The sequence below is a fragment of the Pogona vitticeps genome, chromosome 1, assembly GCF_051106095.1.
Source record: "Pogona vitticeps strain Pit_001003342236 chromosome 1, PviZW2.1, whole genome shotgun sequence".
In the NCBI taxonomy this organism is placed as follows: domain Eukaryota; kingdom Metazoa; phylum Chordata; class Lepidosauria; order Squamata; family Agamidae; genus Pogona; species Pogona vitticeps.
Genome location: NC_135783.1, coordinates 308,956,388 through 308,969,761, shown reverse-complemented (window position 1 = coordinate 308,969,761; position 13,374 = coordinate 308,956,388). Strand labels below are relative to the sequence as shown.

The following is a 13,374-nucleotide window of genomic DNA, read 5'->3' as shown; positions in this document are numbered from 1 at the left end:
ATTCTTCTGAAGACCCTTACTCAGTCCCTTTCCAGCTGTTGCTTTAAGAAACCAAGGGGAGCTTTCTTGGTGGCTGGAACAAAGAAGGGAAAAAATAAAAATTAAAGAAAGTGCCCAGCACCACAGATTGCTGCTTGAGAAAAGCATATGCCCTGCTTTCACCATTCAGCATATAACCTGGCCTCATGTTTGCTCAGGAATTTACCTCCAGTGGAACATCTACAAAGGAAGTCCCTGGACGACAATATTACAGTATACCTATATTTTATTTTTTTTAATACAGCTGAAAGGAAATTGATTTAATTGCCCACCATCTGAAATGGGTGCATTTTGCAAAGCACTCACATCTGTAGACTCCTTGTTGCTGTTTATTTTTAAGTCTTGTGGATCCAAAGCATCACAGCACTGCTAAAAAGGAGTAACCAGAATTTTCCATTGGGGTATCTTTGGAGGATTGTAATCTAGAAGCCACCAGATTTTCATTATGCTTTAGGGAAGTGGCAGTGAAACTTGCCATGACATTTTGTTCACACTACATAACACAGTGTCTGCATGGTTTCTTACGATGTAAACAGAACAATCTGTAAGAATTAAGGTTTTAAAAGTACGCATGGCAGTTTGGCTGTCACAACAGCTGATGGCCTTTCGAAAGCTAACTGGATGTGTTTTATGATTAGATCTATGAATAGGGAGAGTATATAAGTTCATATAAATGTCATTTAAAGGCATTAGAAAGTGCATGAGATTCTGGATTAACATTTATCAACACAGTTTGCAAAAAGAATCTAGACAGCATTCCTTATTGCATTCCAGGCCACTGATTTTCACTGTAGGTCTTCTCCTTACGATCATGTTTCTTTGCTATAGATTCTTCCATTTTGCCTCCAAACTGATCTTTGCCTTCCTTCCTTTTGAGCTGCACCAGGCACTAGAAATACAAGTGCAAACACAGAGAGGAAATCTGATCACAAAAGAATAGAAGAACACTAGTAAAAAAAAAAACTTAAAACACCCACTGCTACCCTGCAACATTTCAAGATTTCTAAACATTTCAAAAAGACTGAAAAGCAATCAGAATTCCTTTCTTAGATCCTAATAATTCCCCCCCCCACATAAAAAACCCCAAAACAAAACAGTTCCTCATCAAATTTTATGGTTCTTGTGTCAGGATAAGGTGTTATGATGACAAAATATCTAGAGATATATCCCTTCTCTATATGTCAGCCAGGAGTATGTTAAAATCCCTAGTCTTGTTTTTGAAGGTGATCACTTCTAAAAGATTTATACAGGCCAAGTCTGGTTTACTTGTAAAGAACCATACAAAGGGCTTCTCCACGAGACGGGCAACTGCCTGGGCGGGGCTTCTTTGCCTGCCTGATTGGAGGAGACGGATGCAGGTGAGCTGGGTCACATCGGGCAAGCAGGGCAAGCCAAGGGAGCCTTTAAAAAGGCTGCCCAGGTCTGCCTAGCCCTCTCTCATTGATGGCATCTGCCCACCCAGCCCCCCATGGTAAGAGTGAGATTAGCTGATTGCTGAGGGGTCGGCTGGGAATGTTTGGCTCACAACTCGATTTGCCCTGGGTGCGAGCGAGCTTTCGCCCATCCCATCCTTATTCGCAGGGGTGATTAGGGGCAGTCAATGGTAGGTTGGCACTACAATTAGGTCACAACTGCAGGTAATGCAAAAGGAACAAGTGCAGGTGAGATCCAAAAAGGAGGCACCCCTCCTTTCAAAATGACATTGGTGGAGGTTTGGATGAAGGGAAGGGAAGCAGGGGACCCCAGTGGACGCTGGGCACTTAGGGCCAGGAGGACCACCTTGGGGTACTCCAGCTATTGGAGGACTCAAAGTGTGCTGTTTAGTAGGACACCACGCTTTCAGAACAGGAACTCGCTAGGATGTGGTCTGTACCTGAAGGGCAAGGCAGACTCCAGTTGCAGACCTTTTTGCACTATGGCAGGCCGTCTTATGATAGTTAAAGTTAAAGGTAAAGTTAATGTTAAAGGTAAAGTTTACAAAGTTAATAAAGTTGTGGCCCTAGTAAACCCATATACCGTGTCTCGTCTTGTTACTCTGGGCAGGCAAAGATTTCACCTGCTCTGGCAGTGCCTAGCCAGTCAGCGACCCCATGCTTACATGCTTGCAGTGATGCTCTCTGCCTCCATCATTGCCTTCCAGCACTTATAGGTGAAGTGGAAATTTTCTTCGCTACTCAACTGAAGATGCCACCAATGGTTCCAGAAAGCAAAGTGATTTGTCCCTCATTGTTGCCTCTGCAATACTTGTATTTACACCTTTGTGCATTTTCTGTTTTGCTCCATTCACATTTTTGCTTTACACTATGAAGATCATGCTGAGCTAGATGGTGGTTTAAGTATCTGATTGAGGAGCTAGAGGTTGTGAGTTCAATTCCTCAGTGTGCCTCCTGTGAATAGATCCAGTCTGTATGGATTTGGACAAGCTGTGCAGTCCCAGGGCACTCCCAGAAGAAGGGAATGGTAAACCACTTCTGAATATTCTCTACCTAGAAAACGCTTCAAAAGTTTGCCATAAGCCAGAATTGACTTGACAATGCATGATTTATGACTATCAGGATTATCGGGGCAAATGTGGATGGATAGATGCGTTCTTGTTTTGGCTCTGACTGGAGAGCTCAACATCGTGCCAGAAACCATCTCTCCCTTCTTTTACTTTTGTTCGTGTCTCCTTGTTGATAAAGAGCAGAGAAATACCAGCACCTGCTACTCTTGAAATCTGTTGGCAGATGTAAGAAGAACCAAGTATTTCTCAATTCGTACCAGCCCTTCTGTTCATTTTGGTGCATTTTATCAATGCTAGCCAAACAATCCTTTTAATCTTTTTGCCTGGGCACATTTCTGGATACCAGATTACAGACTGGGGGAATCACCTACACAGCATGCCCACCTCTGGAATTGTTGCCAAGCACTGCTACCAATTTGCCATTTAGAGTGGTCTGCCAGCTTAATCCTTTCCTGATAACAATACACTAATTTAGAAGAGGGATCACCCCTATTTGAGAAGAAATGCAGGACTATCTGAACTGTAACCATACAGCAACCTCTATTTTAAGTCCACCACATTCCCAAAATTGTTGACATCGCATAGCACTTCGGATCCCAGGTCATAGCCTGTCATCTTCCCCATTCATGCCTTTTTTAAAAATGCTAATCTGCAAATGTACAAATACATAACTCCAAGGGGGAAAATGGGTTCAGGCTGCCTCTGAAACAGCTCCTTTACTCACATATGTCTGCCAAGCCCTGCTACTCCTTTGCCATTAGAGTGGTCTGGCAGTAGGGTTGCTACACACTCAGCCCTAGCTGTAAGGATAAAGTGAAAAGGAAGACAAGAACTGCATGTGTGTACCTGCATTCATGTATGCATATGTGGCAGTGAACGCAGTGATTTTGTGTGTGTATGTGTGATAGAGAGAGAGCTATATATATACTTTTGGTGATTCTTGCCTGCAAAACACCATACCAGACAAAATGAAGAACAGTCTGAAAGCTTGGTGCCCTTTTCTATCAGCTCAGAACCAAGTGTTACTGTTGGGACCAAAGCAAGACATTGCTCTTCAGTCTAATTAAGTTTAAACTGTATTAGACCTTGCAAGAGAGGAAGCTGTATAGCAAACTAGGAAATACAGATAACACCTCTAAACTGGTGATTGTTGGTAATATTATTGCAATTACAATTATATTTGTCTTGGAGCTGAGGAAAAAGGAACTGCAATCTTGTCTTTTGGACGGGGAACCCACACCCTCAAATAAACACATTTAAAATACAACGCTGTGTACAATTTATTGCTTGATGTTCACAATCAAAGAGGTGGAAGTGCAGATGTTTGCCTCCTAGCAAAATGTGTAAATGTGGCACTGGCTTATATGAATCATTTGCCCTTTTCATGCCCTTTACCCCAATTCTGGAGATTCTTAACATTTTTTGTTCATGCTACCTAAATTCTCTGATACTTAGCAAAACTGGCCAACTCATGACATACCCCTAATTCTAGATCATCTGCGCACTTTTTAAAGCACCAGTCTTTATGTATACATGAGTTCTCCCTTTCAGACTATCAGCTGGTTTTATTTTTTCTAGGTGAGATTGGAAACTCCTCATTAGCTCACTTCACAGTGCTTCAAAATGAATGGACAAAGTGTGGACACAACTAATAGTTTCTTTGAAAGATTTGGCATAAGTAACAACTTCTCAGGCTTCATGTTGCTTCCCATCATGACACATTTTTTTCTTATTATGTTAATTACACATGCTTCTCAGCTCCGGTTATCTTGGGGGAAAAAAACTAAAAGGTTATTGAAAACCTCTGCTAAGCATTCCCCTCACACACCCAGTCCTCAAATTAAAATTAGCAGAAATACAGTGTCCTTGATATACTGGGGGCAAGGGAGTTGCCTTTCATTGATAATTCTATTCTGTTCCCTGTGGAAGAAAAACAGACTGGCAAGGCTGCTGATTCTGGTAAGAATGCTTCCTGCAGCTCACGTAACAGTCTTCTCAGCATTAGTGTAATCTTACTCTGAATGCTAAATGCCCCAAATGGCTACCTGCAAATCACACTCTTTCTATAGCAAAAGGATCAGCAACACAAAAGAAACACTTCCTAGGTTTACACATTTTGCTGCGTGAGAGCATGGAGGGAATAATGTCATTGATGAGCTTCTGCACCTCTACTCCGGGTGCAGAAGCTCATCAATGACATTTCATTCATCATGTTCTTGTTGCGCCTTGATGATGGCAGTGGGGTAGTTCAGGGGGCACAAGGCAAACCTCATGACCTGTACATGTTTGTTGATAATACCTCCTTGGCTCCACCCCCGATACTGTATCAGCTCATGGGCCAGACAGAGGGTCAAATTAGACATTAATAGAAACAAACACTCCACGCAATTAACACAGCCCAAGACACACCCTCCATTGAGAACGTTTCCTCAGAATGGCAAAAGGAAAATAGCTGTGTGCTTGTCACCACTACATGTAGCATGTTACCCATTACTTGTTAACAGTTTACTTATCTGATTCAAAGAAACAAATAATAATCCCCAGGGAGGAGGGAGACAAAATATTCAGACTTGGGGACCTCTGCTTTAAAACACAATTAAATTCAAAGAACGGTGTATGTGTTTTCTCCCTGCAATAATTTCTGAGCATTTGTGTAGAGCTTTGGGGTAATTGAGCAAACAATGCCCTGGACAGTATTTTCCCTTAATCAACAGTCAGAAACAAGGTAATTAATTAGAGGCCAGAAGGCGGTTGTTAAGCGCTGGTAATGAACCACTATTGAAGAAATTACTGCAACAGAACTAATGCTATTAGATATTGTCTACAAGACTGGGTTAATGGATGGTTGGAAGTGAATCTTACGGCTTCTTGTGAATCATATCAGGAAAGGAAAATTTATATTGCTTAATTGCTGTCATAGATATACAACAGCCTGGAAAAGTTACCTTTTTGGACTAAACTCTCAGAATCTTTTACCTTGCAGGCTAAATCATTAGTAGGCAAATAATCCTTGTTTGTCCAGTTATATGGGTTTTCAGTAAAACTTTTTACATCAACTCTGTAGTCTGCTTTTGCTTCCTTTCCTTTCCTTTCCTTTTTTGTTACCATATTAATTTCTGATTGGAGCAAAATTCCCCAGCCAAAAGTCTCTTTTTGTGAATCAGCCTGGAAGGTGAAACAAAAGAAGCAAGTAAACAGTTACTTTCCACATTCTTGTGGACCAAACCAGCCATTTATTGCACAAATGTCTATGTCTTTTAAACCAATCATTCACTGCAGTTAATGTCTGTATTTTTAAAAATGCAAATTTCAGCCATACGAAGGACAAATCAGCAAGCAAGGTCCCAGAGATGCCACTGGTGCTTTCTTTCACCCTGCAAGAGGGAAGCTAGGGTGAACAATTTCCCATTGTTATCAAGGGAGAGGAAGGAAAGGCTAATCATTCCTTCCTCATCTGTTGCAATCCTTCTGTTGCAGACTTTTATTTACATTTTTAAAATGTGTCCCCATTAACACAACTAGTATTACGTCTAGTTTGACTCTCTTTCATTCTAAGTTGCCAAGTTGCTATTAAGTTTCTTTGCACTTTAACACTTTTAGGTCTTACATTCCACTTTCTCTAGCGACATCTAAAAGCTGAAACTCTCTTCTCAGAGATATTAGATTGACTCCTTCAATGCTTGTCCTTTTTCTATTATTATTTGGCTTAGGGTTTTTCTGCGATTCTTAAAGTGAGCTGCTTTAGTCACCCATTCACTATTCTGCTTGCTTCATATTTTATATTTTTCCTCTTTCCTCATTTTATGCAATCTAACATTTTAAATTTTTGTTTTGTGCAAAATACAAAATAAAGCCTTAATGCACCATGATGTCCACTACTGAAGTGTAACACCTTTCAAATTTCAAGCCCCTCTTTCCCAATTTACTGATTCCTACTTTAAGCTAAGACTGTGCCATGTCAAGATGTGAAATTATGTGCTACAGAGTGTTAAAATAATTAAGTTTTCTGATTTTTTTTCTTAGATATTTATAAAGTCCTTAGGGCTCTTAGAGAGATGCTCAGGCCTCAGACACTCTGACTTGACACCCAGTCTCTAATCCTGATTTTTTGCTTTCTAATGATCTTAATTCTCTTTCCTATACAAACTGCCAATTCCTGAGGACCCACCAACACCCATGTTTATCTTGTGTGCTAAGCAAGAGAGTAGCTGAGGTCTTAAGCTTTAAGCTGCTCAGAATGAGAACCGTGTATTTGTGTTGGAAGGGCCGTGTACACCTGTGCTACTATAAAAGTAATAGACATAAGAGGATAGGGACAGCTGCTGGAGGATAAAAAAAGGAATTGGGCAGGTACAGCATTGACAGGAAATGTTTAAAATACTGTTTTGGCTTAACAGTGACAGTGCAGTAGATGCCATACAGAAAATGGGCTTAGCTTAGGAAATCAGCTTTCGTCAGGATTGTCTAGACAATTGGCATCCAGTTCAAATAAAGGGTACTTGATAACCTCAGCAGAAACAACAAATCATGGATTAACCTTATTTGAAATCTTAACCTGAAAGTGCTTGGAAAAGGTCAAAACATCCCTATTGTGACCCCTCCAAAACAGATTTTCTCATATATATATATGCAGTGCAGTACTTGATGGTTATATTGTTTTTTTAATGAAAAGGCCTTGAGTTATAATGATGTATAAGGAGGTTGTTTTCATACTTAACATCTAAGTCTGTAGATTGGTGCTAGATGTGACAAATTATATGACAGATTCTCATGAAAAATGGAGTCCCATAATTTAAAAAAAAAACCACTTGTTTCTATATTTAGGTCATCCAATGCAGTTAGAAGAATAATAGCATATGCACGAGCTATCCATATTTACAAAGGGAAATCCTGATTTTCTGGCTGATCTGTCTATTATGTGAAAACAGTTCAAAAGCTTGTCTTATGTACCTAATAGCAGAATCCTAGCTTTTCTTCCATTCCATCGGCCAATAGACAAGATACTGTGATAAAGCAAGTGCTCTGTCCAATAAGATGTAGACTTGGGGCTGACGAAATAGGATTGGGAATCCAGTTAATGTGCAAAATCAAGACAGGATTGGTAGGAAATCAACAAGGAGCTTCATGGCACAATGGTTAAACTGCTATATTGCAACCAAAACTGTGCTCACAACCCAGGGTTCAATCCCTGGTAGACAGGTCAAGATTGACTCAGTGGTCTATCCTTCTGAGGTCAGTAAAATGAGTACCCAGTTCACTGGAGGTGCAATGTGTAGCCTGCATTTAACTTGTAAATTGCCCAGAGTGCTTTAAGTGATATGGGGAGGTATATAAGCCACACACTTCACTTTTTGCTTTGCAAAGGGATCACTATTTTGTAATATGAATTACAGATCTGGAGGGCATGCTCCAAACTGGGATGCCAACAAAGGTTTGATGTCATCGGTAGTGCAGAATAGGGTTTCAAAGAAGTTCTAGTCTATGTTTGGAAGGGTTCAGCTGAAAGCTTCCACCATTGTTCCAGCTCTCATCCCGTGAGTTATAGCATCCCCAAATCCTTGGAGAAACCTCTAGGTAGCTCAGAGGTTTGCTGCAGAGCCAGAAGTTGAGGGTTCAATTCCCCACTGTGCCTCCTTGGAAAGGGCTGAACTCAATGATCCATAGGGTCCTTTCCAGCTCTGCAGTTCTAAGTTCTAAGAAGGAAGCTCAATGTTCAGGCTGTATTCTCATTCAGGAACTCAAGCAAGCATTCAGAAGAATCACCAGTTGGGACAGCAGGATAATCACCAAGAACTCAACCACTCTGGACAGAAACAAATTTTCCTGTGAATGGAAGAGGCAAATTCTTAACTGACACGAGCATCTGAGTGTCACAAGACTCGCTATTCAGATTTTAAGCATAGGATTCATTTGATTTTATCTGCATGGAAAGAGTGCCTCACTTACCTCTCTGTAACTCTCAGCCCTAATGATTGTTTCTGGCTTCAAACCCATCTGCCTTCTGGGAAACATGGTATCTATTGAGACTTCATCCCTGCAAAGGCTCAGAATCCCAGTAAATCTAAACTCACTCAGTAGCGACCTGTCAGAACCATAGAATGTTCCCTTACAGTTCTGCATCCCTTCCCTCCAAAATAAATTATTGACTAAGGCACAGGAAAAAGCACCAAAAAAACCACAACCCCATTTATTGGTACAAATAGTGTTTCATACTATAGAAGCAGATCTACTGTTGAACTGCCAAACTCAGACAACTAAGCTGCTAAATTTCAAGTCCAGTTCTCACTGGCCATCCCAAGGATGACTGTAAATCTGAATAAAAAAGAAAACGAACATGAAAACAACATAGCTTACATGGAGTCCTCTCTGTCTGGTGCAAAAGGGCTGAGATAGACAGAAGTGTGTGAATTTCTAATCTAAACTAGTATTTCTCTAGTTATAAAAAGAAAAAGAAACCCTACTTAACCCAATGGAGCACCTTTCTCATTATTATTTTTTTTTGCTTTTTCATGTGCATTCATCAATAATTTCTTTTCCTGTTTCATTCAAAGAGAAAATTTGGAGCCATGGCATAGGACAAGAAGTAATGGAGGCTTTCTTTTCCTGCAACCAGAGACCTTTAGGGGATTAATTATGCAAATCATTCTAGTTTCATTTCATTTGCACAGAGGCCTTTTATTTGCACAGGATGGTTGTTTTACCCTGCATAGTGTTATTTTTCAAACATTATCTTTGGGAGATGGAAACCAATTTTTTTTTAATTTATTGGCAGTACTTTACAGTTGATTTTAAGTCTAATAGGAATTGGTCACTTTGAGATTAGTAGCTACCTGGAATCATATGGCAAGGCTCTTACCCCTTTTATTTAGACCTATATTCAACTAAAGGTTTTTATTGTGTGTTTTATGGTGAGGAAGTAGAGCTGAAGAGGATTGGCTGCCTTTATATTAAGCAATGGTTCCCAACATTGGGGTTCCTAGTTGTTGCAGACTCTAATTTCCAGAAGCTTTGGTATGTTAAAGAAAGTCTTTGGACTGGGATAGTCTAAATCAAAGGTTCCCAACTTTAGGTAACCAAGGTGCTCTTGGACTACAATTCCCAGAAGCTTTTTATAGCCAGCTGTGCTGGCCAAGGTTTCTGACAGTTGTAGTCTAAAAACAGCTGGGTTGCCCGAGGTTGGGGACCACTGATCTAAATGCATTTTATAGAGCTTTTCAAATTGAATTCCCTTTGAAGAGGGGAGTTGCAGAATTTAAAATGTGCCCTCTGCAGAGAGCACACAAATTGATGTTCCGATTAACATAGTGCTACATTACCAGTTAAATAGTCTCAGTTTTGAACATTAAAACCAGTGAGTTCCAGGCCATGTCATTCCATGTTTTTGCGCCCTAGCTGCATATTATTGCTTGCCATAAACCAGAAAAGAGGAAGCTGGAGAGGGAAGGAAAAGGTAAGCATACAGCTTCCATTTCAGCAGAAGTCATGTGCTTATTGTCATTTTGTGTCTGAGCGCAGTATTTCCTTGGAACCTGGAGAATGAGAAGCAACATAATGTACAATCACTCCCTCTTCCAACAGGGAAAAAAATTAGCCAGCTTAAATCTTTGCATAAATGACAAGTGAAACAACCCACCCCATCATAATCTTGACAGGGTATTCCCACTGAACTCGGATGACATTTCTCCCAATTAAGCTCATCAGGTGCCAAGGCATCAGGGTGGGGGATGGGGGAGAGGAAAACACAGCCAGGGGTGGCTGAGTCAGACATTCTGCCTGACTAAAAAGGAGATTTTCCCTTGCCAAAATAGACTCTGCCAGTCAATAATAACAAGATACAATTTATTTGCATTTTAGAAAGACAAAATACACACCGTAAACAGTACTAGATTGTTGTGGGGTAGGGAGGCCTCAGTAGGAAGCGTGAATATCAACTGATTGATTTTAGCTGCTACATCATCCTGCCTTACCTGCTTCCGTTTGCATTGCCACCCATCCTGATGTGAAAGTTAGTGTTAATCTGCCGACTCATTCTGATTGGATTGCTTTGGAAGTCACCCCAAAGTCACAGTGGCTAAATGAGATGAAGCTGTAAGACAGAAATGCATTTCGGTTAATACCTCTACTGAAGCTAAGCCGGTGCCAGTCCTAATTCCCAAAAGAAAACAAATCCATAATAATCCACCTTTTAATTCTGAACATGGTGGCTCGCTGCCAAATACAACTGAGCATGCATAACTTTCACGAAATGCCATACCCAATTTGGGTTGTGGTTCCCTCAGTCTCTTGATCTTTTTACTCATTCCCTTTGAGGTCAGCGAGCAGCATAAATGTAAAGATGTTATTTCGATTGACACCAACAGTGTTTGCATGTTTCCCAAAATAGGTGCATGGGGAGAAACAGGGTGGGCGGGCAGGTGGCCGACTGGTCGTTGTTAAACCTCATTTTAAAAAAATTAGAAAGAGAAAAATCTGCTTGAATGTATGCTCTGAATATTCCCAAAATACAATTTAGTTATTTTAGGATATAGTATCCTATAGCGTTTAGTATTTAGAGTATTGAATGTAGGATACAGTAGTTAAGAGTAATGAAAATGAAGCACTCCTATTTGACTAAACTTGTTGATCTAAAGAACTGATCCTGCAACTCATAGCACAGAGACAAGGACTGAGCACTAGATTCTTGATAGTCAACATATGTGGGTAAGATTAGTGTTGTGCACCCAAACTGGCAGAGAAGCCTCAACATCACCTCCCTGGTTATTTTCTTATGCTGCTACATGTGCCCTTGTTACTACTAGTGTTTAAATGTTCCCACCAGTGCCAATGGGAGTCTTTCCCCCAATCCCATCATGGTAGCCACAGAGAAAGTGCATATGGGGGTGGAGTTTCCATTGGGATCAGAGCTGTTATGAAAGGGTTAAACCTCTCTTCCCTGCACACTCAATTAAAACAAATATCCTAAAATGATGATGTCAATATCACATCTAATTTGACTTTAACAGAGATGGAAACAAGCAAAGTTGGTAGAGAATAGACCTGATACTCAAACTGTGAATAATATCTACAGCAGGAAGGAAAGTCCACATACTGGATTAGTGCTGCTAAACTGATTCAGTACCTTCTGTCTCTGCCTCTGGTAGCTGTGGTTGACATTTTCATGATAGATTTGTCCTTTGCTAGCCAGGGCCCTGATATCCCTGCATCTGCTTTGGAGGGAGGGGCAGTTTTCAGAGTGTCACACACCAGACAAAGGCCTACCTGCATTGCAGAAACTTTTGTGTAGCAACTGCATCTTTCTTTCTTTCTTTTCCTTCCTTCCTTCCTTCCTTCCTTCCTTCCTTCCTTCCTTCCTTCCTTCCTTCCTTCCTTCCTTCCTTCCTTCCTTCCTTCCTTCCTTTTAAAAGATTTTTTAGTTAGTAAAGCCTGACGTGTACTATAGCAAAACAAGAAAAAAAAATCAGAAGGCAACATAAATGGGGATAGTGGGAGGGGCAGCTGAGAAATGCATTGTTAGTAGTTGTTGACAGAATTTCTATCATCCAGAATGTGTAGGATGGGGGAATGCATCTTTTTGTGGAACAAAGTTACAAAGCAATGGCAACAAAGTGTCCAGGAACTGGGGGGGGGGAGAGGTGGCATGTTGTCTCAATATGCTAAGATTGCAGATCAACTTTTCAGATGGACAAAGTCCCAGAAGCAGACCAGCTAGGACAGGACCAACAAATTGTCCTTAAACCATTGCTTTAGAATATCTTTTCCAGTGAGTAAGAGTAACATGGAGAGAAGATTCTTGTGCAGTAGGTCATTCGTGTTACCCATGAACACAGAGAACACAGAAAGAAAGTGATATACTTCCATACATCACATTTGGCCAAAAAAAAGTAGGGGCTGTGTGTAGAGGCTGTTCCAAAGAGCTGAGGGCCTTCAGAGTTCCTTGTGTTCACAAGAATCTCAAGCTGAAAGGTCTGATTTGTTCTGCCTGAAGCCACACCTTTTTCAACCCAGCCAATGTAGCCTGGAGGCTACCTGTCTGAATTGGAATCACAGAATAATTGTGGAGCTCATTGAAACCCTAAGGGCACAGCTGCCTGCCACTGCATGAAATCCACAGATAACGTGTTTCTGAGAGGTAGCCATCCAGTGAGGTGCCCTCCTGTGCGGCAGTCCATTCCATTATCAAATGGCCCTCACTGTATGAAGTTCTTCATCATGTTAAGTAGAAATCTAGTTCATTATAACCTGAATCCGTTATCAAGCACTGAAGTAATGGTCACAGTATTAGTGTATTATTTTACCTTAATACTGAATCAGAATTTAGTCCCCTCTTGTACTCCTGTTACTAGGAGCAAAAGTGAGCATAGACAAACCTTCCAATCATCATTACGAATGGTTTTTGTTTTTGTTTGTGAGACAAAGCGCAGAAGGTGCAGAGCAAGTACAAGTGGGCTGGCTGATCAATCAAAAAGATTCTAGCTATGTATCATATGCTTCTAATTGCTAGAAACCTATGCAACAAGAAAGCAACTACCTTGCATCTGTATACTTTGTGTAATTTGCACAGTTTGCACATTTCACACAATTTGTGCAAAAATCATTCTCCAAAACTTGGGAACTCCCATCAAGAACACCAGAACATTTTTCAGTTTCTACTTTTCATATACAAAAATGGGATAAGCAAAGACTTGCGTACCTAGTATTATAGTAAGGTTTCAAACCTTACTATAATACTATATAGGCCTATATAAATACTATACAGTATAAGCCTATATAAAGAAACATCATTTCTATGCAGTATTCTGTTCAGCTCTATATCTGTTCTCTCCTGACCCTTC

The 13,374-nt window shown here is 40.6% G+C and overlaps 1 long non-coding RNA gene across 1 annotated transcript; it reads right to left on the bottom strand.

Annotated features, from left to right (window-relative positions):
* Positions 1 to 220: 220 nt before the first annotated feature.
* On the bottom strand, positions 221 to 10,628 carry LOC144588693 (uncharacterized). The gene is made up of 2 exons (XR_013544358.1): positions 10,510 to 10,628; positions 221 to 928 (listed from the first exon to the last, which is right to left on the bottom strand). It is a non-coding gene; the product is annotated as an uncharacterized LOC144588693 (long non-coding RNA).
* Positions 10,629 to 13,374: the final 2,746 nt, after the last annotated feature.